At 43.2% G+C, this 6973-nt stretch overlaps 2 pseudogenes; both read left to right on the top strand.

Moving 5' to 3' along the window:
- The first annotated feature begins 2239 nt into the window (after positions 1-2239).
- Positions 2240-4252, top strand: LOC110297973 (tumor protein p63-regulated gene 1-like protein; annotated as a pseudogene).
- Positions 4253-5373: 1121 nt separating this feature from the next.
- On the top strand, positions 5374-6559 carry LOC110297975 (calcium-independent phospholipase A2-gamma pseudogene; annotated as a pseudogene).
- Positions 6560-6973: the final 414 nt, after the last annotated feature.

Here is a 6973-nt window from a genome sequence, read left to right as displayed (position 1 = left end):
CTGCAAGTTAATTAAAATATAATATAAAAAGATATAAAACTAATTGTTTTTCCAGTTCTAATTCCGTCAATGATTTTTTGATTTCAGTGGTGGATAAGTGCATAATTAAAGTTTAATGTGAATCTTCACAGCTTCCATTTAGAACATCAATTCTAACTGTATATAAGTTCATTAAATTATATGTGCTTTAGGCCTGGTTAATGTAGGTGTGTAAAGGTTTTACTTATTTGCTAAACTTTTAAATGATAATGTTTGGAAAATTAAAATGTAAAGGAGTGTGATAAGAAGTGTTTCAGGTGGGTGGACAATACTGTACCTAAAAGACACATGTTAGTTAGTGAAACTCCACATGCCTAGCACAGGATAACTCCCCCAGAAGCACACAAAAGAACATGCTATTCATCTTGTCTTGGACATCTGATCATGGCTACCTGGTCTATTAGAATCTGTTGCTGAAGACACCACCAACTTTGGCTGCAGGTTATCCAAAAATAAATCTCAAATTATTATTGAAAGATATGTATCAATTCCTGTTATTTTGTTGTTTTCTTGGTATTTTCTTTTGATTATCTTCTGCAGAGCTGGCTTAGTGAGCATAAATTCTCTTAATATGTTTTATGGTGGACAATTGGTTTTCCAAAACAATGCTGCCATAACCAGGACTTCCACTGTAATTTCTAGCAGAAGAAGTTAGCATACAATCCATCTTATGCTTGCATTCAATAGTAAATGGTCATTTACTATTGAATAGTAAGCTTTTCTTTAGGACTTTATAAAGAACACACATGAGATTAAGAATTGTGAGAGCTGGCCGGGCAGTGGTGGTGCATGCCTTTAATCCCAGCACTTGGGAGGCAGAGGCAGGCGGATTTCTGTCTTCGAGGCCAGCCTGGTCTACAAAGTCAGTTCTAGGACAGCCAGGGCTACACAGAGAAACCCTGTCTCAAAAAAAGAAAAACAAAACAAAACAAAACAAAACAAACAAACAAAAAAGAATTGTGAGAGCTGTTGTTGTGATCAACTGACCATGGGAGAGAAACTTTAGTATTGTGCATTTACAAGTTTTTTTAAATTAGCAAATAGCTCCCACAGATTGCTCTCCTAAATTCAAGAGGATTTATTACTTCTTGGGACTAGTTGCTTTTAGAACTGTGAAGGCCATATGAGATATTTGACAGCTCACAACAGCTTTTAACTTCCAGGGGATTTGACACCCTCTTCCAGCCTTCATGGGCACCCATATGCACAGGGTTTTCATTCAAGTAAAAAAAGTGAAGTCCATTTCAGTAAGCACTGATACTTTCCAAGCATGAGTTACATATTGGAACTTTGAAACTTAGGACTTCTGCTCCCAAGGTATGTATAAAAGTGAGCATTCATATATTATGCATTAAAAGTACTTTGGATTCTCTTTCAAAGTCTATTTTTGGGAGTCAAAATTAAAGGGTTTTGTGATTAGCACAATTTTAGCCAAGTTCTCGAATATCAAATAGGGGCTAGTTAAAGCAAACAAAAAGTGTTAAATAAGCCATCGAATCTCTGAAAAACTATAGTGATGAATCCGCAGAAAAGAATTCTTTTGGGGAACAGAAATGTTGCCTTGCAGATAAAGAACAGCGAGGGGGCGGGTGTGCAGCTGGGCTGAAGCTAGGGTGGCTGCAGTAGGTGTAGCTGGCCTGTGGTGGTGCTGTAAGACCTCCAAAACTGGGGAGACCTCTGCTCAAGTCCCGGGATGAGCTGGCAGGCACCCCAGTAACTCGAGAGATAACCACACCTGCTGCAAAACTGCAAGAGACTTTATTGTCAGCTAGCTGAGGACGAACACCTTTCGCTGGGCAGGGCAGGGGGGTTTGTCCCCGAGTGGTAAAGGTAGGGGGCTTTTAAAGGAAAAAGTGAGGAATTGGGAGGAGTTGGGAGGAGTTTGGCTACAGCTCTTCTCTGGCAGGTGTCCCTGGTAAAATTACAAGGCATGAGGAGTAGGGAGTGAGCGGTAGCTCTTCTTTGTGGAGTTTATCTCCCTGTCCTTGGCACAGGGAGCCAGGCAAGCGCCTGGCTAGTTCTTTTCACGATTGTCGCATCTCTGGTTGTAAGGTATAGAAACAAACATGCTTTTGCTGGCTCTAGAGAACAAAGATCTTTCTGGCTATATTTTTAGAGATCAGGGAAAACAAGCTTGGGGGAACGTTTAGGGGCTTTTCATTTCAGGGAGAAATGCTTTAAGTTGGGGTCTCACAGTGCAATGCTGCAGTTGCAGGACATGGTGGACTGGGTGGGCATGAGCCCCAGGGCACTGCTGACAGCCACTGAGGAAGCAGGCTGGGCTGGCTGGGGGCGCACGTCAATGCGCCAGATGCTGTAGCTGCTGAACGTTGATGACCCTACACACAGCTTCCATATCAAGGGGTACTTCATTTTCTGGTCTGGCACCATCGAGCATGCGGTGGAGGAGATCTGCGCTGTGGTAAGGCCAGTGGAGGAAGGCTGTGGCTGCTGACCGAGATGGACCACTGGATAACAAGAAGGAGCAGCTGGTGCTGGTCACCAACCAGTTGCTGCTCATCTGCAAATATGATTTCATCAGCCTTCAGTGCCAGCAGGTGGTCAGGGTGGTGCTCAGTGAGGTAGACACCATCTCTTATGGAGAATTTCAGTTTTCTCTGAAATCGCTCAATAGGTGCATCAGTGCACTACATATCAGGGCCCAAATGGATCCTGTAAGAGATATTGTTCCACTCTCTTGTGAGGTAAAAGTCTCAGTGATTTCAGGGTGGCCCAGTACCTCCTTGAACGAGATCCTGGCACAGTCGGCCTCTCTGCCCACCCTAAAAACCATTCATTCAAATACCGTTAAGATACATGGACGCAGAGCCTACTTTCCAAAGCTTTTTAGGGAGTCTGGGAATTTTACCTCCAGCAGGAGCAAGACACAAGGCATGTGCTCAGTAGTACTAAAAATTCGAAACATCCCAAAACACCTAACAGCCAGTCTTCAGGGGCTAGTTGACTTGCTATAAAATAATTATTTGGAAACCCTGTCTCAAAAAAACAAAAAACAAAAAAAATTTGAATAGGGATTCCATGAAGCTAATGGTTACAAACTCATGCATCATTCAATAACATTAAGAACAAACAGTCATAATTTGGCCATATTGAACTATGCCTATGTTTCATAGGCTGTATCGAGGCTCAGCATCACCAAAGCATTAACTTCTTACACTTTTAAAGTGTGTGAAGCTGTTAGTGGAACCCATTGTTACAACAAACCACAGCTTCCCCAGCCATCCCTGATACTGAGTACAATGTAGTATTCCTGTGGTAAGCAAAGGCTTTCTCCCCCTCCCCATCAGGAGAGAAAGCTTTGGGGTTTACATTCAGTGGGACAAAACAGAGCCTCCCCTCTTTCATCAACAGATGGAACCCGTGGTCTACAAACATGCCCTATGCCACTTTCATAGAACACCTGATGACTGGCATGGACGAGAAGACAGTATCTCTGGACCATGTAAGCAGACCAAGGCCTGTGGCCCCAGAAGTGACAGCTGTAGGACAGCCACTCTCAAGTGTGAAGCCTGGAAGTGCAGCTCCTGACAGTGGGAAATTAGATGGTGCTGTTTAAGAACAGAGTCCCTATTCCATTGCAGGATGCTCAGTCTGGATTGGGTGAGTGAGTGAGCATGGGAAAAGCCCACAGTGCTGGTGGGGCTTGGCAGGTGCTGCTGATGGCACAGGTACTCTGGAAGTACCAGGGAGAGGTGCTGAGGGAGCACTGAGCACTCTGGGTTGAGAAAGCCCTGTCACTTGGTTACACCATAGTCCTCATAAATTCCTCCATCTGTGATGCTACCTGTCAGTCAGCACACCAGTGCAGGCAGTGTGTGCTGTTAAAAACATCACATGCTTAGTGAGGTTCCATTTCAGAGCATGTGTGTCTGTAAAAAAATTTAATGCCTGTTGCACTGGCAGCACCTTGTCTCAGGCTGCAGAGCCCTTTGCTTGTATCTTTAGAGATAGACTGGTACTCTCTAGACTGGACTTAAGGCAAGTCCCATCATGATGTTTGTGCAGGATGAACCACCTGATGACACAGCTTGTAGGACCCATCCTGTCATCAGTGATGTCATCAGTATGTGGTGTTTGGAAGGATTTGATATCAGAATCCACATTTCCCCATGGAGTATTATTGTGTTAGCTTGAGGTTAAGGTTCCATGTTTATTCTCTCTTTAAAGTTGGAAAGCTTCAAGGCTCTCCTAATCCAAGCTGCCAAGAAAGCCCAGAAGGAAAGCCCACCGCCAGGGCAATGCTGGTGCTAGAGAGCCCCCTTCTCATCAAGACCTCTGTGGGGTTGATGTCCTTCATTAAAAGGAAGCCAAGCTGGGCAACTACATACCAGGGACAACATAGATTTCTAGACAGCTGCATCCCTGGAAACCAAGGTGGTGGGGACTCTGTGTGCCACCTCATGACACCCACTGTCTGGAGGGAACAAGGGCATTGTCCTGTTATGTGTTTGGTTAGAATAGCCAAGTGTATTATGTATATCTAGTTGGATATTGGACACCTTAGCAACATAATCTTACAAAGGCAGATTCAGCTGCCCCCATACCACTGTGTTCTTTCTGTAACTCCATATTCTCCCTCCAGCATGCTGAGCACAATGTACCCACCCACGTGTGCTGTGTAGACTGTTGAATACATCTGAGTGCAGTGAGTGTCTTCTGGAATGCACATATATTAACTCTCCCCATCAAGTGCTGTATTTTAAAATTCATCCCATTTTTTAAAAAAAGCTGAATACAATAGCAGCCAGCAGACAGTCACTAAGAAAGACAGTCTGCCTGGCAGCCCCTAGTGAACCTGCCTTTCTTTGAATATGTTTGACTTAGAATCACATTTTACAAATTAATCCAGGTTGTGTTAATACAACAGTCTTCCTAGGCCCAAAAGTTACTCTCATCACATAAGCTAGCCCCTTCCAGAAATCATGGTGTTGGGTTTCTATCATCCTGTCTCTGTTTAAAAGGGACTGAATAGTTGTGTTTTAAAAGTGAATGCCTATAAACAGACGAGTATCCTGGAGCTCACTGAGCACTGCTGAGCTTCAACACACCAGCCACTGGAAGCTTGCTGCTGTAGCTTTAGCTCTGCAAGTGTACTGCAGATGCTTGCTTGTCACTTTATACCTCTAGCTTTAGTTAACTGGCATGGATGTGACCAGAATGCCATGGCCAGTCTAAGAGGAAAGGTGATTTCAGATGCACCTGTCTTCAGCCTGTGCTTTTGTTCTAGTAAAGACATTTAAAACTAAAAGAAGGAAGAAGAGGAGGAGGAGGAAGAAGAGGAGACGACAGGTAAATTGAATCCTTCCCCATTACACATACAATGTGACTACCAGGTTTGAAGTCATTCTATTTTTTAGTGAATCATTTCAATTCATACTTCAAGTGTAAGGAAAAAACAATGTCTCATACAAAGGAAGATAAACATTCTCATGACAAATTAGACCTTGAAGAAGGTATGGTGGTTTGTATATTCTTAGCCCTTAGAAAGTGGCACTATTAGGAGGTGTGGCCTTGTTAGAAGGCATGTGTCACTGTGGAGGTGGGGCTTCGAGGTCTCCTAGTGCTCAATCTCTGCCTAGTGGTGAAGAGAGGCCCTTGTAGCTGCCTTTGGTTCAAGATGTAGAACTCTTGGCTCCTCCAGCACCAAGTCTACCTGCAGGATGCCCATGCATCCCACTATGATGATAATGGACTGAAATTGTAAGCCAGTCCCAGTTAAATGTTTGCTTACATAAGCATTTTGGTCATGGAGTCTTTTCAAAGCAATAAAACCTTAATTAAGATAAGGAAAATCCAATTCTCCTGGCCCTGACATCCTGACATACAGGCCAGATTCAGGATCTCTTCTAGATGTTGGGACAAACCTTCCAGCCCTACATGTGTGCCTCCAAAACATAGTATTCTAACTTTCTTTATTGTCCCACTGAAGGTGTGCAAGCCCTAGTCAGTGGGTACATTGGTGGACTTGTACCCAAATCAAAATCTGACTCAAAGGGTCAGCCAGAAGGACAGTAAGATCTTGCTAAAACTGAGCTAGCTGTGAGCAAAGACAAGAAGACAGAGGAGAAAAAGGATGTGTCTTTTCATCAGTAAAGATTATTGCAAGAGAAAGCATTGATAACAAACTGGAGCTTTAGTTCAGGCCTTAATAACAATAGGCCCAATGCTCTGTATTGCTAGCATTGAAGAACTGCCTTTTCATCTTCTAGAATTTCCTGAACCACACACACAGGAGTGGCTTTCATGAAAAAAAATTCCATATTCATCATAAGGTTAGGATGAGACAAATTAAGGATGAAGGTCTTCAGGCTGACTTAGGGAAATTTTTATCTTAATTTGTTATGTAGATCTAGTGAAAGGCAGAGGGATTTGAATTCTCATGATTAATGGTGGACAAACAAGGACTATGGTTGTTCTTTGGACTCTGAAGAAGTTTCAACAAATTCAGGAGCCAATTCATTAGCTTTTTTATTATATCTGAGGTGTAAGCACAGGTTGAATTTCTTGCTGATTCTCCTAAGCCAACATTTCTTTTCACTCTTTTGTTTGGAGTTGGGTAAAGTAAAGCCACTAGGTGGCAGTCTGTCCCACCAATTACAAGAGGTAAGTGAAATTATCTATTTAAAAGGCTATCCTGAATATCCAGAATACAACTCACAGACCATATGAAACCAGGAAGAAAGAAGATCACATCAAAGTGTGGATGCTACAGTCCTACTCAGTAGTGGAAAGAGAATAATCTCTGAGAAGTAGATGGAGAGAGGTATTTGGGAGGAGAGAGGAGGGGCAGAGAAGAAGGGGGGCAGTTCAGATATGGGAGGAGATGGGTGAGAAGTACAGAGGGTCAGGAATTTGAAAGTAGGTGTGTAGCAGTGGAGGAAGCGAAACTGGTGATAGCCACTAGAAAGTCACA

The sequence above is a fragment of the Mus caroli genome, unplaced genomic scaffold, assembly GCF_978045245.1.
Source record: "Mus caroli unplaced genomic scaffold, Mus_caroli_1 scaffold_8, whole genome shotgun sequence".
NCBI lineage: Eukaryota > Metazoa > Chordata > Mammalia > Rodentia > Muridae > Mus > Mus caroli.
The sequence above is the reverse complement of the archived record's forward strand: the minus strand, read 5'-3'. Positions and strand labels throughout refer to the sequence as shown.